We start from the raw sequence: 27,828 nt of genomic DNA, 5'->3' as shown, positions 1-27,828 counted from the left end.
CACACACACACTCTCTCTCTCTCTCTCTCTCTCTCTCTCTCTCTGCAGTGTCCGCACTGAGAATCCAGGGTCAGGGGGTGGAGGGTGAGGATATAAAGCAGGATGAGGGCAATGCTTGGCCCCAAGAGTATAGTGGTGACATTTCAGGCAGCAGTGAGACACCGACTCGGGAGCCCAAAGGGTTCTGGAACATTCCTTTACTCCTCTAGTCTAACTGACCACACATTCCTCTGAAGGACTGGCACCATTCTTAGACTTCTATTCAAAATAGATGATTTAATACACTCCATGAATGACAGACTTTGGAGCAGACACCTCATTCATTCTTATTATGCATGTTCTAGAAGAACTGGACAGGTAGCTCCCTCAGAGTCCCACCAAACTCCTCCAGATGATCCTAACATTGTAATGATGAACTCCTCTCACCTCTGGGGGAAGATGACGGGAAGGGGATGAAGGAGAAGCCACTGGATTCACATCCTAGCCAGGCCACTTTATCCCCTGCCTGAACTGTTTCGGGGCTCTGCCACCTCCCTGGTGCCCTGGTCCCATCTTCTCATAGCCAGAGGGACCCTATGGAACCTGCTCAGAGCCCTCCAAAAGCTTCCCAGCACATGTAGGGTAAATCCCAGCTCCTTGCCAGGGCCTGAAGGCCTTACTTGGCCCGACCCTACTGCCTCCCAAGGGCTCCCATGAGCTCCCACGGAGCGCAGGAGAGAGGGATCTCTCGATATAGCACCGTCGGGGACCACTGAAACTCCCGGCAGCCTCTGAGCTATCAGACATGAATATTAGCTACCAGTTCTGTACGTAAACAACTGCAAACAGGACCGAAGCCATCGTGGCGGCAAATGCCTGCAGAAATGCCATCCTACCAACGAGCTACATTATTCTTGTAAATAATGTGTCGGTTTGGGTCGGGCTGTACTAGTCCGGGAATAGGATTTCATTAGCATGGTTTAGAGCGGGATCATGACTCAAGCACAACATAAAGTTCAGCAGTGCTCAATGAGGGGAACAAGAAATCAAGCAGAATGAAGTGTGGTGGGCTCTCCCAGGCACATAAATAAATACGCTTGCCATTGTTTCCAGCTCCAGGATTTCTATTGAGGAAGCAAGAAAGTCCCCAAAGTCAAACTTTCTACCAGTCAGACTAGATGGATACTGGACCTGCTGCCCCCACCACCTCTCCCAGCCAGGGTCGGGGGGCCTCTTAGCAGCTGAGTGTCTGGGTCCGGCTTTCACGCGGGCAATACATACACCCCTGACAAGCAACAAAACTTCGAGGCAAACAACCATGACTACTTGGTGCAAAACAAGGATGTGTGACCTGGGTATGGGTTAGATCAGAGGCAGCCAACAGGGTCAACTCGCATGACAGATGCATTCTCCTGGAAGCACCAATCACAAAACTATAGGATTTTCTCCAAACACTTAGGAAAGACCATTCTGATGAGTAAGTCTGCCTTGGGTACGTCAAGGGGAGCCAATCACACACAGCACAGCATCCATCCATCCAGTCACTCAGCAAATACTGGACGCCTACCATGTGCCAGGCGTGAGGGATACAGGGTCACATAAGGAAGGGAGGGTCTGAAAAAAAAAAAAAAAGGAAGGGAGGGTCTGGAAGTTATAATCTAAAGCTGTGTTGCCCCGTGTGGAGTCACAGGTCACGAGTGGCTCTTAAGCACTTAAAATGTGGCGAGGCCAAATTGAGATGTGCTATTAAGTGTAAAATACACACCAGGTTTCGAAGACTTGCCAAAAAAAACCCCCATAAGATATATCATCAATAGAGATGCCTGGGTGGGCTCAGCGGTTGAGCGTCTGCCTTTGGCTCAGGGCGTGATCCCAAAGTCCTGGGATCGAGTCCCACATTGGGCTTCCTGCACAGAGCCTGCTTCTCCCTCTGCCTCTCTCTCTGTTTTCATGAATAAATAAATAAAATCTTTATATACATGTATATACATATATAGATATATATCATCAATAACACATTGATTATATGTTGGAATAATATTTTTGACATATTGGATTAATCAAATGTATTTGTGAAATTAGTTCCACCTATTTTCTTTTTACCTTTTTTTCAACGGAGCTACTGGAAAATTTAAAATCATTTATATGGCTACCTTTGCACCTGTATTCTATTACATGTTTCCATCGGACAGTACTGATCCTGAGTAGCTGATGAGCCATAAAGAAGTAATAATCAAATATTGTTTAAGGTGTTCTCAGAAAGTGATAAATGCTCTGAAGAAGGCAGGGTAGGGTATGGGAGAAGGGGTAAGGGGGCAGAATGAGGGCATTTAAGTGGAATGGTCAGTGTTACAAGCTGTGTCCCTCAGATTCATACAATGAAGCCCTAACTGGCACAACTTTAGAATATGACTATATTTGTAGTCAGTGGTATATGTGGAGTCTTTCAAGAGATAATTAAATTACAATGAGGTTCCTAGAGTGGAACCCCGTCCAATAGGATGGTGTCCTTCCAAGAAGAGGAAATGAAGACACAGACCTACACACAAGGTGAAGAAACTCCCTGTGCTAGCTCATGAGCTCGGACTTCTGGCCTCCAGAACTATAAGAAATAAATTTCTGTGTTTTGGTTCCCCCTGGCCTGTGGTGGTACCCTGTTACGGCGATCCCAGCAGGTGAATATAGTCAGGAATAGCCTTTGCCAAGAAGTGGCATTGGAATTGGCTGACAGGAGTGACCCACCTGGCGAACATCTCCAGGAGGACAGTCCTTGGTACAGGAAACAGCAAATGCAGACTCCTGAGGGCAATAGGCCAAGAGAGGGCTCTGCAGCAGGCTCTTGGTGAAGGAGGGGCAATGTGGGAGGTGGGTGCTGGTGGTCGGGGTCAGAGCACCCGACTCTTCTTCCCACCCCAGCACAATAGGTTGTACCTCACTTTGTTTCAGGCCTCATCTAAGCCATATTCTCCAGGACGCCTCGAGGAAGGTCTGAATGCTGGAATCCGCTTATAGCACTCTCCCCTTGGACTCTGCCAACCCTGTTGCCAGCCAAGTGCATCCAGGCGGTCCTGCCTCCCAAGATCAGCTGGTGAGTCACTGTGGCAGAAGGGCCCCAGGGCCTCCAGGAACTAGGGTCTGTCAAAGAAGACACGTGTGGGTATTTTTAGCATCATCTGTCCTGGCAACCAGAAAAAGATTTCGAAAGGTGGCAAAGGACAGTCTGAAAGCTGCAGGCATGGGGCTGATCTGCGCCATGAGGACCACCAGGAGTAGGGGTTTTATTTATTTTTTAAAAATTAACATTTAAGGGCCTGCTACCTTAGTCCATTCTCCTTTAAAGTCATAGAACAATCACAGTTTTTACCCTCCTCCCTAGATGACCGTTGTTATGGTTTCATATGTACCTGCTTATTTTTGAAACAAGATGTACAAGTCTGGTAACCAAAGACTAATTAATGACACTGATTTCCTGTTTGTGGGGGATTGGGGGGTGGGTGGGCAGGGAGCCTGGTATGAAAGAGAGGGAGGGCCACCCACTGACAATACTGTTTTTGCCTAGTTTAGTCTTTTGGAAGCTGGGTAATCATTAACAAGATTAAACTAAATAATTGATTTTCAAAAATAATATCATATCAACAAGAATAGGGGGAAAAAATCCCTAAAATTGAATAAAAACAAAACCAAAGGAAATGAGCTGCATTTCAAGCAATTACACAGCCAAGCAGAGGTTACCAACCCACCTACCTTGTAAACCTAGCTCCCGGGCTATCGACCCTCAGTTTGATGACACAAAAGGCACAAATGAATCCTAAACTCTGTTTAGTAGACACCCTGTTGCAGTGGCTTGGCTGTGATGATACTGAAATGATTTTGTGTGTGTTGTAGGATTAAACAAATGAATACATATGTTGGCTGTGCTGAAAGCCTGGGAGAAGGGAGACACCAACATGGCACACAAAAATGCGAGGAGGAGCCGTGTGGCATTAGGCTGGCATGAAGGACACCAGTACAAAGTCACATTAAATTATGCACAGACATGCACACGTGTGTGCAGGTGCACATATATGGTTTGTCCAGTGGGAGGCCAAGAAGCCATGTCACCTGGCACCAGGGAGTGCCTCTTCACTCCATCTTGATTTCTAAATGCCATTCCCCCCAAAGAGCAACCAGGACTCCTTGAGGAATGGCCGAGTCTAGGCTCAGGACAGGAAACGACAAGGTGAGCCTGACACAGCTCATTGTGCAAAGAGTGAGGACGTGTTCGAAATGGTGGGATCTTATCAAAATGGCCCAGATGGAAGACAGAGGTAGCTCATTTCAGCTCCGGTTCCCAGATGAGACCATCAGGCAGGCCTCCCTGAATCTGCAGGACTCTATTTTTTCCAAACCTGATGTTCTAGTCTTTCCTTCCATCCTCTGAGCACCTCCATGGTGTGATATCCTTATGCATAGACCTGTTCCATGGCCTATAGCAAAAGACTCTGTTTCCCGAGTCTCCTTTCCCCTGTTCAGAAACTTTACAGTATTATGGAGAAATATAATAGCCCAGTGAGGATTTCTCTGGCATTCTTTGGCCAATGTGCCCTCCTCCACTGCCCATTATGGAAGAATTAGGTAGGTCACAATCTAAAGAGCTTTCAGGCTCCTCATTAGGAACCACAGCTACCAGAAGCTAACAGCAGCATCCCCACCCTCCAGAATCTCTCAGGTGTGCTCAGGGGAGTAAATGTTCCACCGGTGTTTCAATGGGGGTGCTGGTTCCTATTAGTCAGAATGTGGTTTTATGTGCCCAAGAGACTCCAAGCAACATGTATGCCTCTCCCCAACTGGTTTCATTACAATCAGGAGGTGGGTAACGTTTCAGACTCAGTTCACTCTCCCCAAATTGCTCGTAAAACAACAGGAGAAGATGAAAGTAATTTCCAGATGCTGCTGAGTGCAAACATTCCACTGGGTGCAGGGTCCAGAGATGGAGGGTAGGGGTGCCTCCTCCTGGCTTCCCCACTAATTGGCTGGGTGAGATGGGGCCAGCCACCTGACCTCCCTGCTCCTCTGTTCCCCATCCAGCAGATAGGTGTGGCCACACCTGCTCAATCAGCTGCCGAAAGCCAAAGCAGTAAAAAAAAAAAAAAAAAAACAACTCAGGAGCATGTCTGAGCAGCACCTTGCGCTGTGAAATTTCAGGGAGGAGGAACCCACACGTTTATTTCCTGCTTGCTCTCACCACTTCTCCCCAGAAAGGAGAAGACACACATGTCCTGGGAAGGCAGCAGACATGCTCAACATATTTCACGTAAGATACAGAGCATAAGACATGTTCCGAATAGTCCAAGAGGATGTGCAGTAGTTGGTGTCTGCACATTGTTTGCTTTCTGCTGACGCGTGGGGAATGCCTACTTAGTGCCAGGCACCGTGCTCCATGCCTTCTACACATTTGCTGGTTGAACCACTGCCACAGATCTATGAACTGGATTCTTAATCCCATGTTAGTGCCAAAGCTTTAGAAGGGGAAGGTAACTTGTCCCAGCTCATGAAACCAGGAATCATCAGAACCTGGGCTGGACTCCAAGCCTGATTGTGTCCAGAGGGCTTGCCCTTCCCCACTTCAGTGGGCTGGATCATGGCCCCCCAAAAGACATGCCCACATCTTAGCCCCTAAAAGCTGTGACTATTGCCTTATATGGTACAAGAGATGTACCTTTTGTGGCACAAAGTGTGATTGAATCAAGGGTCTCCAGTGGAGACACTTGTCCTGGATTACCTGGGTGGACCCTAAATATATTCATACAGATCCTTTTATTTTTTTATTTTTATTTTTTTTAAGATTTTATTTATTTATTCATGAGAGACAGAGAGAGGCAGAGACATAGGCAAGGGGAGAAGCAGGCTCCCTGCAAGGAGCCCGATGTGGGACTCGATCCCAGGACCCCAGGATCACGACCTGAGCCAAAGGCAGACACTTAAAAGAGAAACACATGGATGTTGTGGGAATTGGGGAAGTGTGGAAGGGGTCAAACAGGCCCTCCCTCCCCAGCTCACATCACTATGAGGTGAGGATAACCTCACCCACCTATGGGGCCCCCTCAATCCCGCATGGTCCCTGATCCACGGGGGGTGAACCCCAACAGGGTCTATTGAGCAAACCGGACATGATTAAGAAGCATCACAGAGGTTTGTAGTGCAGGCCACCTGGCTCACATCTGGAAGGAAGCAGATTCTGGGAAGTTCCCCCAAAGCCCCATATCTTCTGGGAAAGCTGGGCTGCCGTGTCCAATTCCAGGGGTGTGGTGGGCAGAATGAAGACCCCACGCACAAGGTATCCATATCATAATCCCTCAGACCTGCCACCTGTCACCTCACAGGGCAAAAGGGACTCTGTAGATGGGCTTCAGCTAAGGATCTGGAGATCGGGAGATGACCCTGGATTGCCTGGGTCATCAGGTGGGTCAGAGTGAGAGAAGCAGATGTGATGGCAAAAGCCAAGGTCGGAGTGACCTGAGGCTAGGAACCAAGGATGCAGACAGCCTCTAGAAGCTGGAAGAGGCAGGGAAACGGATCCTTTCCCGGAGCCTCCAGAAAGAAAGACCACAGAGATTCTGACCTCCAGATCATAAGATAACGATTCATGTTGTTTTAAGTCACAAAGTTTGTGCCAATTTGTTAGAGCAGCAATAGGTGGCTGGCCTGCCACTCCTGCAGGCTCACCTGGAAGGGAAATCGATTCTGAGACATTTCCCTGAGGCCTCAGAGCCACTGGGAGAGCCGGCTGCCAGGCCAATTATGTGGGTGACATAGCAGACAGGGGGCCGTGTGTGTGTGTGTATGTGTGTGACAGGGAGTGACACTCAGACCCAGAGCCAGAGAACCGGAGACAGCAGCAAGGGGCTCTGTGTGGTTTTGCACAGCCAGCAGCCTCCTTCCTTCACTCCTGCTTTGGGAGAGAATAGTGGGCCCGCGGGCAGGACTTGGCTCCGAGCCAGTTCTGTTTGGGCTCCACGCTGTTTTTTCCCAATTATAACTTCTTAATAACAGGAACCATAACAACAACTAGAATCCACTGAGCTCTAACTGTGGACCAGTGCTGTTCTAAGCTTTCTAGCTGTTTTCCCATTTAATTCTTTAAAAAAAAAAAAAAAAAAAGAGAGAAAAAAAAAACTTTTATTTGAGAGAAAAAGAGGATACGCAAGTGGGAGGAGAGGCAGAAAAAGAGGGAGAGGGCGCCTGGGGGGCTCAGTTGGTTAAGTGTCTGCCTTCAGCTCAGGTCATGATCCTGGGGTCCTGGGATAGAGCCCCACGTTGGGCTCCCTGCCCTGCTTCTCCCTCTGTCTGTGTCTCTGCCTCTTTCTCTGTGTCTCTCATGAATAAATAAATAAATAAATCTTTTTAAAAAATATCAGAAAGACCTGGAAAGTGCAGGAGAGGTGGTGTGGCTAGGGCATTCAAGTGACAAGTGAGTGGGACACGACAAGGCCTAGAGGGACTCAGGCCTAGAACATTCTAGTTGTTTCCTGTGGCTGCTGTAACCTGGGTCACTTAAAACAGCAGAAATGAATTCTCTCACGGTTCTGGAGGCCAGACGTCCGAAATCAGGGGGCTCCCAGGGCCACGTGCCCTCTGAAGGATTTTGGGGAGGATCGTGCCTTGCCTCTTCGAGTTTCTGGGGGCTCCTCACCATCCTTGGCTTGTAGCCACATCACCCCAATCCCTGCCTCTGTTGTCACATGGGCATCTTCCCTGTGTGAGCTATTCTTTTCTTGTAAAGACACCAGTCATTGGATTTAGGGTCTAATCCAGGAAAACATTATCCAGAAAACCACGATCTCAGTCCTTGATTCCATGATACCTGCAGAGACACTGTCCATTAAGGTCACATTTACGGGAACAGAGGGTTAGGACTTGGGACCTATCTCCCACAATGTTTCCAAAAGTAACCCTTCTAGAAGCTGCGGGCTCTGGGAAGTCCGCCACTGTCACCAAGATTGAACAAACAAGAAGCAACAGTGTATGGATGGTGACAGGCGCTAGAAATGTCACTTGAAATGTGAAACAGGCTCCTTCCTGTGTCTGGGTGGTATATTTAGGCCAGTGGGAATGTAATTCAGTGAAGGTCCCCCAAACCCATATGTTCCCCTCCCCCGATTTCTGTAGTTGTGTTTCAGTTGGTGAACACTACAGCCAAAATGAGGATCCCAAAATAAGAACCTCATAAGGATGGAGAATATCTGAGTAAAGTGATCTCTGAGTTGGAAGGCATCTCCTATCAGCCTTTGGTCTCCGTCTCGTGTTACCTGTTTCCTGCCACCTAAGAGTTCCCTGCGCAGCTCTTCCTGACCCCAGTGCCCCGCACCGGGCAAGTGCCCCCCTGCTTGGGGGCCTCCTCAGTGAGCCGGAGGGAAGCATGAATTAGCTGAGAAAAGCACCCGGCCTGTTCTGAATGGTATTCTCAATCACTCACCATCTTTTTCCAGCCTATGCTAGATTTAGACTTCCTTTTCTCCTTTTCTTCTAAAGGGCCATGCATTATGGATGAGGGCTATTTCTTATTCAGCAGCCGAGAGTCACTCTTCTATCAAAAACAGCTCTGTAATGTGTTCTCAGAAACCAGAGCCCCCGACTCTGAACTCAGAGAGTTTCCTGGCCTGGCTCTCTGAAGGGGCCCATTGAACAAAGCTGTTGAGTGCCACATGCTTGAAATGTAAAACGCACACGTACTCCCCGGTACAAGCACGCACAACACGCGTGCTGGGAAAGGGAGACCCCAAATGTCATGGGACCCCTTGAGTTTTGGGAGAGAAGGGGGGGTGATTGCAAGCCTTTAGATCAACAGTCTCTTTTTCAGGTGGATTGCAGTGTTAAAGTTTGTATTTTGTGCTAAGCATGTTCATTCACACACTTGCCCCTCCTTTTCCCTTGTTTACCTAAGCCTGCTCTAAAACAGAGCAGAATAAGGGCACTGGGGCGGCTCAGTTGGTTAAGTGTCCAACTCTTGATTTTAGCTCAGGTCATGATCTCAGGGTTTGTGGGATTGAGCCCCTGTGTTGGGCTCGGCGCTGAGCGTGGAGCCTGCTTGAGATCCTCCCTCTGTCCCTCTCCCCCAGCTCAAGTGTGTGCTCTCCTCTCTCTCTCTCTCAAAAAAATAAAAAATAAAAGTAAATAAACCAGAGGGGAATCAAACAAAACAAAAGAGATGCTGATCAGAGGGGATAAACTTCCAGTTATAAGGTGAGTAAGCTCCAGAGACCTAGTGTACAGCATAATGACTATAGTTGTTAATAATGTAATGTGGGCTTAAAAGTTGCTAAGAGAGAAAATCTCAGGTATCCTTATTACACACACGAAAACATGGTGCCTCTGCAAGGTAACTAACTATTGTGGTAATCACCTCACAGTATACGTGATATCCACGTATCACATTGTACACCTCAAATATGTACAGTTTTATTTCCCAATCGTACCTCAGTAAAGCTGGGAGGGGAACCTAAAAATAAAAGAGGAAAAAATCAGGATACAAACTCGGTTTAGCATGATTCACATTACACACACATAGAAATAAAGGCTGATAAAACTCACCCCCAAATGTCAGCAAAACAAATAAACAGGAAAAGAGAGAGAGAGAGAGAGAACCAGCAGATGAAAGAAATAGTCCAAAGATAGTAGCAGTAATTAGGGGTAATTTTCTTCTTTCTACTTCTAAAATGTCTATTACTATCAGATATATTCTAGTTTTACTAGTTAACCAGTTTCTGAAAACCTGCTTTCAAACACTACTCCGTACCATGAAGATAAGGAAGCATGCACAAATTATCAAATTGTTGCACTGTGAATTTTTTCTAGTTACAGTAAGAAATGCACAAATATACCAATACCGTTAATACTTACCAAGCAGTAACAATGTCCCCGATGCTGTTCTCCATCCTTTGCACGAATTACCTCTTTTAATCCCCTATGAGATAGGTGTGATGACTGTCCCCCCTTTAAAGATGAGGGAGCTGCGGCACAGACAGGTTGAGTGACTTGTCTAAGATTACCCAGCTAGAAGGTGCTAGAGCTTGGATTTGAAACCAAAGGCTCTCAGTTGACATCCCTTCATGCCTCTCTGTTGGAAAGCTAAGTGCACATCAATACCACTTAGATAAAATACATTCTCATCACATATGCAGCCATTAAAAACACAGAATAGTCCTCTATAAACTGACAGGGAAAGTCCTCCGGCGAACAGAATTATGCAAGGTGTTTGGAGGGGGTCCTCGGGCAGTTTGCCCATTGTTGAATTGAAGTCTCCTACTCTGCATATAGCAATTAATGATTTTTCTTATCAGCTGGGAAACAAAATTAGTCCACATTGAGAATTATCCTTAAATAATGTTGCAAACACTTTGTATTTTCCAAAGGGCATTTACACATATCACCACACATGGAACATGAAATGCTTGCAGTTCCTATAAGGAGTGTCTCCCTTCCCAGAGATGGTGGCAGCTTCTGTTCAGTGTATTAAGAGAGACTCCTGGGGGGGCTCCTGGGTGACTCAATTGGTTGAGTGCCCAGTTTCTTGGTTTCAGCTCAAGTCATGATCTCAGGGTCCTGAGATCCAGCCCTGAGATGGGCTCTGCGCTCTGCAGGGAGTCTGCTCCAGATCCTTTCCCCCACCTTTTCCCCTCCCCCTGTTCCTCCCCGTGCTGGTGCACATGCACACGCTCTCTAAAATAAATAAATAAATAAATAAATAAATAAATAAATAAATAAATAAATAAATAAATAAACAAACAAGAAATAAATAAATGAAATCTTTAACAAAAGAGAGAGAGAGAGAATATCCTGTCCATGGAATCTGCCTCAACTTGGCCACTGCCAAGTGATTGCCTGTTACCATGGCCACCAAGTCCACCCAGGGGAAGTAAGGCTTCCTCTGTAAGGCTTATAGAGTCCAAGTCAGGTCCCCTTGGTGCCACAGCATCATCCTTCTTCCTTCAGGGAGCCAGGTTTCCAGTGCATGAGCTCAGGGGCCACACCTGTAGGAGGGAGCACTTTGGCTTCCCAGTTATCCCTACCTTCTGATCACCCATGAAGGATCCATCCAACAGTTTTTAAATGCAAACAACTCCCTCTGAAGTTCAAGCACCCTCCTTGCACTGGAAGCTTACTAAGATGGAAGATTCCTCTTTTCTGGTAGTTTTCATACTACCCAGCATATACAATATATTTTATTTTATTGCTGTCCCCAGTAGGATGTAAACTCCAACCTGGCAGAGGTTTAGGCTTGTTCACTGCTGAATCCCCAGCATCTAAAGCAGTTTCTGGCATGTGAAAAATGCTCAGTAAGTATGTGTGAAGTCAATGAATGAGTGCAGGTTTGAGATGCACCCTTAAGGGAAACGGGTGTGGCCTCTCCTTCCTCCTTTTCCCTTTCCCCTGGCTGGAATTCTGACCTGCTAACAGAGAGCATCTGGTCTGTACAGATGAAGACACCCCTGGGAACGGTGGAGCAGTAGGGACAGCAGGCGCCCAGCTCCCTGCACAGAGCAGCATGTATAGGCCTGAACTTCCCCTGTACTATGAGGGCAAGAGCTGAGAATGAATGCACCTCGGTCAAGCCACTCCTACTTTGGCCTCTGCTACAGAGGACCAACCTCCAGCCCACAGTTGGAGCATCGGGTGAGCAGTGAGCTCAGAGGAGAGGCGCTGCGTTCTGTGTGGGTGGGCATCAGAGAAAGTGCACCAGAAATGAACATGTTGATTGGGTCTTGACAAGTGGACAAAGGAAGTGATGGTGGCCCCAGCAGAGCTCACAAACTGCAGAGGCCTAGAAGGGTGAGGGGCCTCAGGAGACATCAAGTCCACCCGTGTGCTGGACTGCCAGGCTGGCAGGGAGAGGGGAGATGCACGGTGGATGCAGCCAGGGTCTTTTGAAGCTTTGAGTGTGCTCAGGGGAAATGTTCTCTCTGGCTCAGGCTTCTCTGGCCTGCATGAAATTTCCATGGGCTCTGCCTTGCATGGAAAACTAGTGAGCTCTGAGAATTGGGTTAGAGACCAAAAATGTTGGGTTGGTTTCACCTGGGCCAGCCTTGGTTATCAGAGAAAGACTGGAGGCCTGACCTCCATTAGCAGGGCTCTGACCTCCAATCAGCAGGGCTTTGTTCCATGCCTGGAGGGCATTGGGGACTTCCTACCACCAACCATCATAACATTTCTGTCTCCCTCTGATTTCCAAGTCCACTTTGGGTGGCCTCTGACCTCACACTGCCATTCAGATGTGGCAAGTGCATCAAGATCAGCTAACCATATGCCTTACGTTTGGTTCAGAAAATACAACCATTTCCCGTATCATTTCCAAAATAATTTCTGATGTTTTAAGAATAGTTTGCATCCGAGCTAAAGCCAACAGCCAGGAAGAACCCATATCCTGCCCCTAAAAACCAATGACCAAAATGGCCCTGGGATATGTCACATTGTAGCTTTGCCTCAAAGCATCTTTTGCCCTTTCAAAATGTGCATGCAATGTATTCAATTCTCCCCCAGGAGAATTAGCTTGGTTCCTGAAACTCTGCTCTAATTGTATATAATTTTTATAAATACAGTAATTAGGACTCACTATGCCTTACAGTTTAAATGGAATTGCATTTTTATGGGAACAGGAGAATGTGAAGGAAAGGGTACTGGTGTGCTTGAATTCACAGACCTCACTCCTAATAGGAAACCAGGAGTTAGGACCTCAAAGATGTATCCAGAACCCACTGCCTTCTTGGTGGCCAGTTGGGAGCAGGAAAATAACAAAAGAAAATCCTGTCCCTGGTCTCATAGACCTTACAAATCCTAACTCAGAGTCACGAAGCAAGTACCCTATCAGACGTAGCCAGAATTGTGGCTTCAATCAAGAAAAAAGTAGAAAGAATTCAAGAGCAAGCCATTTGGAGAAAATGACAAGGATATATTAAGTATAGAAGTAAGAAATGAGCTACTTCATAGACAAAGCAGTGGTCTCTTTCAGGGATGAAGAGGATCCTCCTTTGCCTCTAACCAAGATTTTTATGTTTTTGTTTGTTTGTTTGTTTTTTATGAAATAGCTAACTGTCTAGAGAGGGGCTGACCCTTTAACTACGGGTTAACATTTACACTGGGTGGTTAGTTTTTCCATTGTCTTAGGAGTGTGGAGTTACCCATGGGGTACAATTTTCAAGAATGTCCAGCCTACGTGGCTTTTGCTGTGGGAGGGAGCTTTACTTTGGTTAATGTGTCTCCCTAGTCCCCCTTCCCTCCTGCCTTAATTCCATTATCTGAAATTCCAAACCAGAAGAAACTACTCAGGGGTGTTAAACATTCCACATCTTATCTGCATGGGTGTATACATATGTAAAATAATCAAACCAAAGGTGATCCTGATGCCCCACTGAGACTGGGAAAGGAGACCTAGGTCACTCACACAAAGAAAAATTGTTTTACACTGAATACTGCTAATTAAGAACTAGAACTCCCAATAGCGCAACCTGCTTTGTTCTGAAATCATCAAATGCAAAATTTGAGCTTTGTAAAAATAGATGAATTAGTTGGTGATTATTTACTTTGCTGAAGTGCTCACCATGGGTGCTCTTTAAATGGCAGGCTCCCTTAGGTACATTTAAAAAAATGGGATCTAAGTTGCCAAAAGGCTATGTCTTCACAAATGTTAATAAATGTTATTAAGTGCACAAAGGGATGGTGATTTATTGGTTTGGGGGTTGAGGGGAAGGGGATGGAAGGAGGGAATCCAGCGTTAATACTCTTGAGAAAGGCCAGGCTCCTCAACGCAAAAGGAAATTGTCTTCTCCAAAGTTCTGGATATTGAGTGTTGTTTCATGTGGGTGGAGGGAAGCCCCTCAAAAATGGAATGGGCTACACTAGGAGAGAAGGCAATGGGATAAAGGCAGAATGTTTCCAACTTCAACAGGCATTGGAATCACCTGTGATCTTGTTAAAATGCAGATGCTAGGTGGGGCCAGACGTTCTGCAGTTGCTACAGGCTCCCCAGGGAAGCCAGGGAATCCTTTGCAGTTGGTCTGTGCACCACTTCTGAGAAGCAAGCAAGAGAAATAACTTAGATGGATTATCTCACTTCATCTTCACAACTGTGCTCAAAATATACATTACAGATAAGGTACCTGAGGCAGAGAATGGCTAAGTCACCCAGCTAGTAGGTGGGATGTGAACTCAGGCCTGTCTGACCCCTGCCTTGCTGCTCACAATTTCAGGACAGAGCAGAGCTTGAACAGACAGCACTTTCTTCTCCACCCTGCCACCCACATCCCTGGTCCCACTCCCCCACCCCAAGACTGTGAAGGTAGACAATCAGCTAGCTTCCAGCCAGCCAGACTCTGTCTCCAATTATATTCAATTACAATCGGAAGGCTATTCTTGGAGACCGAATATAGATGAGGGCTGTAGTAACATCTCCTCCCCTCCCTGCCACCCTTTCCGTCCTTGCTGAGCTAAAACTCCAAGAGAATACCAATAATTAGGAGCTGGCCATAGGCCAAGTTGCAGAACTTACTCTTACTCTTCCAGGTATGATCTTGGGACCTGTCATCCGCTGTAGTCTTTTGTGTGTTTCCTGTTGAACCTTGGAATGCTTCCCTTTCCTCCCACAGCCCACTTTGCAATTACACAGCAGGGGGATTTATGAAAGAGCTTCTTTATTTTTTTTTTTTTTTTTTTTTTTTTTTTAAAGATTTTATTTATTTATTCATGATAGTCACAGAGAGAGAGACAGAGAGGCAGAGACACAGGCAGAGGGAGAAGCAGGCTCCATGCACCGGGAGCCCGATGTGGGATTCGATCCCGGGTCTCCAGGATCGCGCCCCGGGCCAAAGGCAGGCGCCAAACCGCTGCGCCACCCAGGGATCCCGAAAGAGCTTCTTTAAAAAAAAAATACACCTACAGATAATCCCTCTGCCTTTTTTCCTCCTGTGCACACACCTTTGTATTTTAAAAGATGATTTTCTGGGGGTTGCCATGTGCTCCCAATAATGAAGAAAGGTTGGAAACACAGAATGACTTAAATCCCAATTTAGAGGAGCCTCCAAAGCCATGGTGGCCTCTTGCCACACCTGCCTCTCCCTAAGCAATCTAACCATGGACATACAGGCTATAATGGCCACAGATCTCATCCAGGTGCCTACGTTACTGACGGTGATGGGAATCCAGAGTCTCATCTCCCACTGGGCACGGCTCTATGCAAACATGCTGACTGCTCAACGTCTAGAAAAAGACATTATCTCGCCTGCTCACCCCTCTCCTCCCTCTGTTCCTCCTCCACACCACCCAAAAGAAAGCCAGTTGTAGCTGTAACTTCAGACAGAGCTGACTTTAGAACAAAAACTGTTTCAGGTATCAAGAGGTGCATTACATAATGATCAAGGCACCCAATCTCCAAGAAGACAAAGCAATTCTCGATGTGTATGTACCTAACAACAGAGCATCAAAATATATGAGGCCCAAAGTAATAGAACTGAAAGAAGAGACAGACAAATTACAAATGTAGTTGGATGCCTTGACTCTTCTTTTCTTAGTAATTATTGAACAAATATACAGAAAATCATTATCAATACAGAAGACCTAAACAATATTACCAACCAACTAGATCTAACGAACATTTATAAAACACTCTACCGACAACACAGGAACACATCCATCTGAACTGTGGGTGGATGTATCACCAAAATACACCATAATCCGGTCCATAAAACAGACCTTAACAAATTTGAAAGAATAGCAATCATATAAATCATGTTCTTAGGGACACCTAGGTGGCTCAGTGGTTGAGGGTCTACCTTTGGCTCAGGGCATGATCCCAGAGTCCCGGGATTGAGTCCCACATCAGGTTCCCCATGAGGAGTCTCCTCTCCTGCCTATGTCTCTACCTCTCTCTCTGTGTCTCTCATGAATAAATAAATAAAATCTTCAAAAAATCATGTTCTTAGATCATAAAAAATTAAACCAGTTACCACAAAGAGAAAGATACATGGGAAATCCCCAAATCTTTGAAAATTAAATAACATACTTTTAAGCCATTCGTTGAGACTCAGAGAGGAAATCTCAAGGGATATCTAAAAATATTTGTACTGAATGAAAATAAAAATAAACATACCAACATTCATGGAACACATCCAAAGCTGTGTTTAGATGGAAAGTTATAGCACTAAACACATATATTTGAAAAGAAGAAAAATCTAAAATCAGTAACCAAAGCTTCTACCTCAAGAAACTAGAGAAAAAAGAGTAAATTAAACCCAAAGCAAGCAGAGGGAAAGAAATAATAAAGATTAAAGTAAAAATCAATTTAATTAAAAATAGAAAAGCAATAGAGAAAAGTGAGGAGACCAAAAGCTGGTTCTTTGAAAAGATCAATAAAATAATAAACCAATAATAAAACTGACCAAAAAAGAGAGAGAGAGAGAGGAAAGAAATAAGTCAGCAATATCTGAAATGAAAGAGGGAACATAACTACTGGAGCCGCAGACATTAAAGAACAATAAGGAACATTATGAACAACTCATGTTCCTAAATTCAACAGCTTAGATGAAACAGAACAATTCCCTGAAGATACAAACTACCAAAATTCATTCAAGAAGAAACAGATTACCTGAATTGTCCTATATCTATTCAAGAAATTGGATGTGTAGTTAAAAACCATCCAAGAAAGAAAGGAAAAAAGAGAGAAAAGAAAGAAAGAAGAAAGAAAGAAAGAAAGAAAGAAAGAAAGAAAGAAAGAAAGAAAGAAAGAAAGAAAGCTTCAGACTCAGATGGTTTTATTGGCAAATTCTCCTAAATATTTAAAGAAGAAATAATACCAGTTCTGTACAATCTCCTCCAGAAAATAGAAGAGGTGAAAAATATTTCCCAACTCATTGTATGAGGCCAAGAACCCTAATACCAAAGCCAGACAAAGACATTACAAGAATACAGGTGAAAAAGATCCTCAGCAAATTAGCAGCAAATATAATCCAATAATCTACAAAATGCAAAGTATGTAAGAAGGATATCATGACCAGTGGGGTTTAGATCAGGAATACAAGGCTATTTCAACATTCAAAAATCAATTGAAAAAATAATCAACTGATGTAATTCACTATATTAATAAACTAAATAAGAGAAAATATGATCGTTGCAGAAAAGGCATTCAACAAAATTCCACATTCATTCATGATTTAAAAAACTCTCAGCAAACGAAGAATAGAAGGGAACTTCCTTGGGGCACACCTGACTGACTCAGTAGGTAGATCATGTGACTCAACCTCAGGGTTGTGAGTTCAAGCCCCATGTTGAGTGTAGAGGTTACTTAAAATAATAAAATCTTTTTTAAAAACAGTTTTTAGTTAAAAAAAGGGCATCTACAAAAACTCTGCAACTAATATACTCACTGTAAGAGAATGCTTTCTGCCTCAGGTTGGGAACCAAGCAAGGGTTTCCTCTCCTATGGCTCCTATTAACCATCCTGTTGGAAGATTGGACTGCTTAGAACCAGTCTAGTAAGACAAGAAAAAGAAATAAAAGGCAACAGATTGGAAAATGTCCCTATTTATACCCAACATGATCATCTATGTAGAAAACCTGTTGAAATCTACCAAAAAAAAAAAAAAAATCCCAGAATAAATGAATTCAAAGGGTTCAATATGCAAAAGTAAGTCACATTTTTATATGCTAGCAGTAAACAATTAGAACTTGAAATTACAAAAATACTATTTACAACAGATACTTAGCTATGAATCTAACAAAATGTGTAAAGGCTTTATATGCTAAAAACTATAAAACACCGAGGAGAGAAATAGCAAAATATCTAAATAAGTGGGAGAGGTATATTGTGTTCATGGGTTGGAAGGCTCAGTATCATTAAGATGTTAACTACAATCTCATCTACAGACTCTGGGCTGTATCAACCCAATTGATAGCCCAGAAAACTCACTTTTAGGTATGGACAAGCTAATTCTAAAATTATATAAAAAGGCAAATGGCCTAGAACAGCCAAAACAATTCTGAAAAAGGAGAACGAAGTTGAAAGAATGTCACTACTTGATTTCAAGACTTACCATAAAGCTGCAATAATTAAGGTGATACGGTATTGGTGAAAGGATAGATAATAGATCAATGGAACAGAAGAGAGAACCCAGAAATAGACCCACACAAATACAGTCAACTGATCTTTGACAAAGACACAAAAATGATTCAGTGGAGAAAGAACAGTCTTTTCAACAAATTATGCTGGAACAATTGGACATCCGTATTGAGCACTTACTATACGTCAAGCATCAGGTTAAGTGTTTTCCATGTAGCATCATATTTTGTCTTTAGAATACACTTTGGTTTTTTTTTTAAAGATTTTATTTATTTATTCATCACACACACACACACACACACACACACACACACACAGAAGCCAAGACACAGGCAGAGGGAGAAACAGGCTCCATGCAGGGAGCCCAACACGGGACTCAATCCTGGGTCTTCAGGATCACTCCCTGGGCCAAAGACAGGCGCTAAACTGCTGAGCCACCCAGGCATCCCCTAGAATACACTTTGAAGTCACCATTATTAATATTTCTGATGCTCACATATGCACACTGACATTAATATTTCTGATGCTCATGTATGCATGTGGTTAGTATGTGGTAGAGCCAGACTATAATTAAAAAGTCTAGCCTCGGGAGCGTCGGGGTGGCTCAGTCGGTTGTCTGCCTTGTACTCAGGTCATGATCTCAGTGATTGAGCCCTGCGTGGGGATGTCTGCTCAGCAGGGAATCTGCTTCTCCCTCTCCCTCTGCTGCTCCCCCTGCTTGTGCTCTCTTGCTCATGAGTGTGTGCTCCCTCTTTCAAATAAATACAATCTTAAAAAAGAAAAAAAAGTCTACCATTGAGTTAGAATTCTAAACCATAGCAGCCAGATGGTCTCCAGCAAGTTACTCCATGTCTCTGAGACTCAGTTTCCTCATCTATAAAATGGGAATATGAGTCTTACCTGGAAGAGTTGCTGTAAGAGCTTAGAGAACGTGGACTGCCTAGAGCATAGCAGGGTTCTAGAAGTGTTAAGCTTACCTTCTCACTCCCTTAGTACCTTGTCACCAGGCTGAGTCCACGGCCCCCTGTCTGCCCATGGCTGACACTCTGCTTCTGGGCATCCTCGAATCCTCTTTTGGGTAAATAATGGTGGCTTCCCCCATTCATGCTTAGATCAGTCTATGGAGCTGCCTCACTCAGAGAAGGGACCTCGGTCCCTGGGCCTGAGGACCCAGAAATGCTCCCAGGCTTGAATCATCCTCAACTCCATGAAAGAATGACTCAAGGATGAAGCCAAGAAATCACTTCTCAGAATGACTCAGCACATCCTCCCATCTTGAGGTCTTCCCTATGTCAGATGCCTATTCACCCATCCATCCCCTCATTCATCTGCTTGTCCTTGCTCATTACACTACGCCTGCCATGTTCTCTGAGCTGGGAATACAGAAACCAGACACCTTCCCTTCCCAGAGGAGGGTAGGGTCTAGGAGGAACTATAATGGACACCTGTCATGTCTTCTAGATGCCCACCTGCTGCAGAACCTCTTCCTCGAGTTCAGGGGAATTTCATCCTTTCCTTGGCTGAGGCCGACCATTTATTGTCTCTGCATCCCTGGCCCCTGGGGCATGGTCACGGTGCCATAGGCCCCACCAATCAGCCAGTATCATGTGATACTTGGCTTCAGATGCGAGCATGGAAGACACAGATGCCCAAAGAATCTCATTGCAGGAGGGTGTCTGGCTTTCCGGGCAGCAGGGGCTGTGGTATGTGGTGAGATCTTAGCTGTATTCCTGGCTGCAGAGCCTCCAAGCTGATTCTGGTCTTCCTGGAGATTCTGGGAACTATCTTAGCTCCTTTAATAAATTTGCTTTGTATTTAAATGTCTAGAATGGATTCCATCATTTGCAACAAAGAACTCGGGCTGATAAGGGGGAAAAAAGACAGTATGAACTATAAAGCAATAGGGGACATATGAAGGGGATATTAGAATATCCAGAGGCTGTGTTGCCACCCTCTCCTAGGAGGGGGATGTGCAGGGTAAATTAGGTAACCCCTTAGCTCTTAGCATGCGTCGGAATAGACAGGTCCCCTTCCCCCCTTATCCACAGGGGATACATTCCAGGACTCCTGGCAGATGCCCAAAACCGTGGATAACACCACACCCTATATGTACTATGTGTTCGCTTATACATACATACCTGAGATAAAGTTTAATTTATGAGTTAGCCACAGTAAGAAAATTAATAGCAATAACTAATAGGACAGTTATAACAACAGACTGTAATGAAGTTACGTGAATGTGGTCTCTCTCTCCCTCTGTCTCTCTCTCTCTCTCAAAATATCTTACCATGCTGTCCTCAGGAAGTGTGATGTGATGATGTGACCCCATACAATGCCTCTGTGATGAGGTGAAGCGAGATGAGCGACCTAGGCGTTGTGGCCTAGTGTCAGGCTGCTATTTACCTCCTGACACCACATCAGAAGGAGGATCATCTGCTTCCAGACCCTGGGTAGCTGCAGGTAACTGAAATGAAGGGAAGTACCGTCGCTGAAGAGAACAGTCCACCCACAAGTTTCCACATGAGCACAGTCCTTGGGGTCACAGTGTTGGATCAAACTCAGGCTCTGCTACTATTTAGCTGTGTGATGATAACTCAATTATTACTCAACCTCTCTGAGCTTTAGTTTCCTTTCTTTGAAACGGGGACAACAATACCCAACTCAGATGAGGCTTGTGATAATGGAATCATCTTTGTAAATACATATCAACATGGTAAAAACGTATTAAATAGTGGTTATGATCAGCATTGTCCTCAACCCAGCCAGCAGGGCTGGGGGGAGAGTAAGGAAAGGAATCTCAGAGGAGAGGGCATTTGGGCTGGACTTTAATGAATCAGGACCACACAAGAACATGCCATGCAACGAAGCACCTGTTGCACTGAATTATCTCGGAAAGGGATGGGGATATTGATGAAATGGGATTAAATCTTGCTTTAAAAATGCAATATGAATCTTGAAAGCAATATGCCAAATGAAAGAAACCAGACAAAAGAATCTATTCCATATGATTCCATTTGTGTAAAATTCTAAACCAGACAAAACTGAGCTGTAGTGACAGAAAGAGGATCAGTCGCTGCCAGGGCAGGAGGTGAAGGCATCAAGTACAAAGGGGCATGAATGACAGAGAAATTTCTGGAGTGACAGAAGAATTCTCTATCTTGATGATGGTGGTGGTGGTTACGCAGGTGTGTGCATTTGTCAAAACCCAAACTGTACGGGTAAATTTGGTGCATTGCAGAGGACATAAATTATACCTCAATGAAGCTTATTTTAAAGACAAGTAATCTAAGGTGTTTGAAACATAGCAGCTCTGATGAAACCCAGAATCTTCTTGCTTCTGTCCCTTGACAACGCCTCCCAACATCCAGTAGTTACTTTTCCACTTCTGCTTTTCTCTCTCTGCAAATTGATGGCTCCAAGCTACACGGTTCCCGGAGCATCATTACAGCTTGTTAACTTACAGTCACTCAGACAAATTTCTTTCCCTCCCATCCAATTTTGAATTAAGTCAGGAAAAGAAAGATTGGCCAAACATTACCAAACAGAGTTGGAATTTATGACAGCAGCTAATTTTTCCAGAAGCCTCTGCTAACATCTCCCCTCCGAGATGACTCAACAGAAGCTCTCACTCTCCTGTCTGGCTGCCTGCACAGTTTTCACCGACTGCTCCAATCACAGTTCTACTCCGCAAATACTTTGTAGGGCGCCTACTGTGTGCAACACGCTGGAGTCTGGGGATACAGTGGTGAGTGGTGGGCGGCCCCTGCCTTCAAAGAGTTTAGGGTCTGGTGAGAACCCAGACAAGCCAAAACATTACAGAGCAGGATTAGAGGTGCTGCGATAGACAATAGCACAGAGCACTGGAGGAACAAGGAGATGGGGGAGAGGAAGAAGAGGAATCAAAGAAGGCATCTGGAGGAGGTGACCCTTGGGATGAGTTTAGAAGGAAATATGGGTGCTCAATAGATCTTATTTTTGTTTTTTTTAGCACACATTGATAACTATTCCTTGTTGACCATGACCAGGCTCTGGACTCCACTCTTCACATGTTTTATTTCATTGCAATGATCATAACCACTCTCTATCTTCCAGATAAAGAAACTAGGAATCAGAGGTAAAATGACGTTCTCAAGGCCACCCAGATAAATAATAATAGTAATTAGAGCTAATAGTCCATACCACCTTCTCTTTGCCAGGTCAGAGTTATTTCACCGAATGGTTATTTCACTGAATTCTTTTTTTTTTTTTAAAGATTTTATTTATTTATTCATGATAGTCACACAGAGAGAGACAGAGAGGCAGAGACACAGGCAGAGGGAGAAGCAGGCTCCATGCACCGGGAGCCCAATGTGGGATTCGATCCCGGGTCTCCAGGATCACGCCCCGGGCCAAAGGCAGGCGCCAAACCGCTGCGCCACCCAGGGATCCCTGAATTCTTTGATAATCCTACAAAGTAGGTATTACAATTAGAGCTTTTTATACCTGAAGGAACTGAGGCTCAGAGAGGTGAAGTGACTTACCTAGGTCACACAGCTAAGAAGCAATGGATCTTGGATACAAATCCTGATAGTCAAGCTCCAAATCCCATGTTCTCAAGCATGACACTGTGCTGCCAGACTTGTTCCAGGGTCTGTGCTCTCAGCCATGAAAAGTGCAGTCTCTTAGGAGGGTGATGTGCAGGGTAAACAAGGTAGACTCTTTACAACTCTTAACGTGTGTCTGGCACACTACGAGCAGCCTATAATGCTGGCTGCTATTATTAAAGAATGATATTCAGGCATTAAAAGTGACCTGTCCTTCCAACACACTTGCCAGGGATCCACTGGGCACTGAGGCTGCAAAGGTCCCAGAGCCCATGGAGCTTGCTTCTCATAAAGTATCCACAATCCTATTTAAAAACGCTTACCTCCTAAAGGTAAATTAACACACACAACAGGAGATATGATCATATTTATAGTATGGTCTCAGGTTGTGTTTTTAAAAAAACTCAGTAGAGAAAAGAAGGCAGGGAAAAGAAATGCTCCATAACATTTATCTTTGGGTTTTTCTCCTTTAATTCTTTTCTACACTTTATGTTCTCTCTAAGGTGAGAAATGGTAGTGGTCCAGGAGCAAGGGCAACAACATCTGTGAGCACACCCCCATTTCTGCCTACCGGACCCTCTTGGCCCTACAGCCCTCCTACCTTGGAGGGGCAGAGGGTCCTGCTCCCCCCTGAAGAAGCCCGTCTCTGCCATCATGCAGTGTGAGTCCACATACCTTCCTCGTGTTCTGGCCCCACTTCCCCCTTCGCTCAAGTTTTCTCCCTCTCTTGACATTCAATTTTATCCAGAGAAATAATGAGACAAGGGTTTTAAATTGGAACGAATAAATGACATTGCTATTCATTATTTAATCTGCTCTCAGACTTGAATGAACACTTGCAGGGGTAATTACTGCACGACTCCAAATCCATTTCTAGGAACCAGTCGCTGGCGGCGTGTGCAGAAGGTAACGACACAATTCAAGATTTATGAAGCAACATTTCCCGAGAATATCAGGCCAAGAAGGCACCTGAAAAAAACCTCACCCAGTGACAACAAAACTGTTCACTTGTTTTTGGTGCACACAAATATACACACACAAACACAGATTATGGCCTTCCATCAGCCTAACCCTAGAGTAATAGGAGGCCAGAGTGAGGAGCAGCCTTCCAACAAGGACCCCCCCAAAACTAGACGGAGAGGGGAGAGAGCCCAGGGAGGTCATGTCTTCACAAATTTACAAGCTACTCCTGCTCTGAAGGAGATCAACTATTCATGCAAACGTTTTCTGATTACCTACGCAGCAGGTGCACGGCGTGTTTTAAAAACATGACACAAAGTACCAAGCATAAAAGAAAAACTGGATAAATTCATCAAACTTATGACCTTCTGCTCATCAAAAGACTCCATTAAGAAAACAAAATGGCAAGCCACAAACTGGGAGATAATATTCAAAATGCATATATCTGGCGTAGGACTTGTATCCAGAATACATAATATATATATAACGTTTGCAACTAAATAATAAGACAGAAAGTCAATAGTGCAATGAACAAAAGATTCTAACAGACGATTGAAAAAGGAGGCACAGACATGGCCAGTGAACACATGCAAAGAGACTCAACATTGTCAGTCATCAGGGAAATGCAAAGTAAAACCACACGAGATACAACTGCACATCCACACGAGATACAACTCCACATCCATCCATTATTTAAAAAAATAAAATAACACGATGATACCAGGTATTGGTGAAGATGGAGCAGTTGGAACTCTCACACACCCTGGCGAAGATGCAAAGTGGAAAACATGTAGCAATTTACTATAAAGGTAAATATATCCCTATTAGGTGACAAAGCAGTTCCGCTCTTAAGTAGTTAGCAAGAGAATGAAAATTAAAAGACTCATATATGAATGTCCATAGTAGCTTTACTCATAATAGCCAATAATTAGAAACAACCTGAATGTCAATTGACAAATAAATAGAGAAACAATTGGAGGTATAATCATGTCACGGAACACAATGTGTCCAAAAAAATAAAAAATAAAAAGGGAACAGAGTACTGATATAAGCAACACATAGATTGCAAAACAAAAACACTGAGCTAAAGAAGCCAGATCTAAATGAGCCGGAACTCCGTGATTCCATTTACGTGGAGTTTGAGAGAAGGCACAACTAGCATATATTGACGGAAAACAATCAGGGGCCCCTGGAGTGGACATGGGTTGGAGGCTGCCTACAAGAGAACCTTCTGAATGATGGAAATGCTCTATATCTTGATGGAGGTGACAGTTACAAGAGTGTTTACATTTGTATAAATTCATCAAAATGTGTGCTTAAGATGTGTGCTTTTTACGGATCAAGCATTATATCTAATTCAGGGAGTTAAACTTAAAAAAGAAGGGCTATTCCCTCCAGCTCTAAAATTTTATAAACTCTAAGACTCACCTAGCAGACTCCTACGAAAAACTTAAAGCAAGCGGCCTGCCTACACAGACCAATACTTCCCAAGAGTACCCAAGCCCTAATCCATAGCTCGCTGCTCTGTGAGCATGTATTAAATGCTTTCTGTGTGCGCTGCATGTCAGGAAGCAATGTAGCAAATAGTTAAGAGCACAGCTTCTGGGAGAGATGATTCTACATCCAAATCCTATTTATGGTGATGCTGGTGGCAAAGGACATAGAGACTATTAGAGTCAACTGGAGGTACTTGCAGGCATGTGTGGTTATACCTTCTATGGCCACATGACTCCCTGGAATAAAGACTAAAATTTCCCAGTTTCCTTGCAGCTCAGGGGTACCCTGAGTCACCTCATTAGCCAGAATCTAGTGAGAAGAAGTACACAGTTATAAAGTCTCTTCGAGAAGCCCTTTTTTTTATGTACCACTATGTTTATTTTATTTTTTTTTAATAATAAATTTATTTTATTTTTTTAATATTTTATATATTCATGAGAGACGCAGAGAGAAAGAGAGAGAGGCAGAGACACAGGCAGAGGGAGAAGCAGGCTCCATGCAGGGAGCCCGATGCAGGACCCGATCTAGGGTCTCCAGGATCATACCCTGGGCTGAAGGCGGCGCTAAACCGCTGAGCCACCAGGGCTGCCCAATAAATTTATTTTTTATTGGTGTTCAATTTGCCAACATACAGAATAACACCCAGTGCTCATCCCGTCAAGTGCCCCCCTCAGTGCCCGCCACCCAGTCACCCCCACCCCCCGCCCTCCTCCCCTTCCACCACCCCTAGTTCATTTCCCAGAGTTAGGAGTCTTCCATGTTCTGTCTTCCTTTCTGATATTTCCCACTTATTTTTTCTCCTTTCCCCTTTATTCCCTTTCACTATTATTTATATTCCCCAAATGAATGAGACCATATAATGTTTGTCCTTCTCCGATTGACTTACTTCACTCAGCATAATACCCTCCAGTTCCATCCACATTGAAGCAAATGGTGGGTATTTGTCATTTCTAATGGCTGAGGAATATTCCATTGTATACATAGACCACATCTTCTTTATCCATTCATCTTTCGATGGACACCGAGGGAGGAGCCCTTCTTAAGAGATGGTATGCATGCCTCCTTGGCTCTCTCCTTCCTTTCTCTCTCTCTCTACCTGGAATCTGCATGCCACCGTATTGGATCATGAGGCCACAGGCAATAGAGCAGCATAAAGAGGGAGCCACAGGGGCGGCCCGGGTGGCTCAGTGGTTTAGCACTGCCTTCAGCCCAGGGCCTGATCCTGGAGACCCAGGATCGAGTCCCATGTCGAGCTCCTTGCATGGAGCCTGCTTCTCCCTCTGCCTGTGTCTCTGCCTCTCTTTCTCTCTCTCTCTCTTTCTCTCTCTCTCTCTCTCTGTCTCAAATGAATAAATAAATAAAATCTTAAAAAAAAAAAAAGGGGGGGAACCACAGAGCTGTCATGCCTCCCAGCCTAGGCCACACACACTTGGATTATTATGCGAGAGAAATAAGCATCCCTTTTGTTTGTTTCGAATTTCTGTCAACGTCGAACTACACCGGCCCTAACTGAGTCTGTCTCAAGAAAGTCGTACATCTAAAATGTGGGTTCGCAAAGTCACAAGAGGGCTGAACAAGCTGTTCAAGGAATTGAAAGAAGCTCAACAGGAGGAGGCAGGGAGAGAGCATGGGGGAGAAAGGCCACGGGGTGGTGGGCAGAGATGAGGTCACCCAGGACCCTGCACACTGCCTTAAGGGCTTGGGTCTTTGTCCAAAAAAACAATGGGAAGCAACTGAGGGAATTCAGCCCTGCAGTCGCAGACTAGCCAGGCATTTGAGACCCATCTCCCATCTGCTCCATGGACAATCAACTGTAGGAAGCCGCTGTAGAAGCAGGGAGGGCCACTCCACGCCGCCCCTCATCTTCCACCAGTTCTTATGGCTAACGAAAGAGCGTCTTGCCATTTCTTAGGGATACAGACATCTCAGACCCAAAGGCCTACAGAGGCCCCAGTAGAGGAAGCAGGCAGGACGTGGGACAAATAGGAGTGGGGCCATTAGCAGCAGGAGAGCATGTACCCCAGCGGCCACCCCCAGCCTCTGCCCATTCATCAATTGTTGCTGGGTGAAAACAGTCCTGGAGTCCCCGGGGCTTCTAATTTTTCAGGAGAAGTTCAAAGATAGACATTTTTTATCGTGTGGGAACCTAATTTTCTTTTAGGCAAGACCCTTCCTGTGAAGATCAAAACAAACTTATCCTGAGGCAGAAGCCGTACTGCAGGGCATCTCTTGCTCCTCTTGCGGGGTTGCCCACCACCAAAATTTAAAATGCAAATTCTATTCCATGCAAATTGAACTCCAATCAATCAATCAATCAATCAATCAATGCAAATTCTACAACTCGCTGCCTCAGGGGATTAAATGCTGGTGACTCTTTCTTGGAGGTTAGTGGCTCCAGGGTCCTAATCAGTTTGTTGGGTGATCTCCAGCCCCTTTGAAACTTCACTTTTTCTTCTTTTATTGGATGGACAAGAGAATTTGAGAACAAATGCAAGGGAGAAGTTGGGGTTTCCCTTTGAAACACTAGGAATCCTCAGAAACTCCCAAGGATGAACTACCTCTTCCATTGAGGGCTTGGTCCCCTGCACAGAGGAATCTCACCCTGTCTCACCCTGCCTCACCCATGGTGTCCCATCCTGAGATTTCATCTTCACTGAGCTTGGTCATTAGCAGCACTGCTTCTCCCTCTGACCCTCGTACCACTCCCTGAAGGCTGGAGATGAGAGG

The sequence above is a fragment of the Canis lupus genome, chromosome 24 (assembly GCF_011100685.1).
Source record: "Canis lupus familiaris isolate Mischka breed German Shepherd chromosome 24, alternate assembly UU_Cfam_GSD_1.0, whole genome shotgun sequence".
NCBI lineage: Eukaryota > Metazoa > Chordata > Mammalia > Carnivora > Canidae > Canis > Canis lupus.
The sequence above is the reverse complement of the archived record's forward strand: the minus strand, read 5'-3'. Positions refer to the sequence as shown.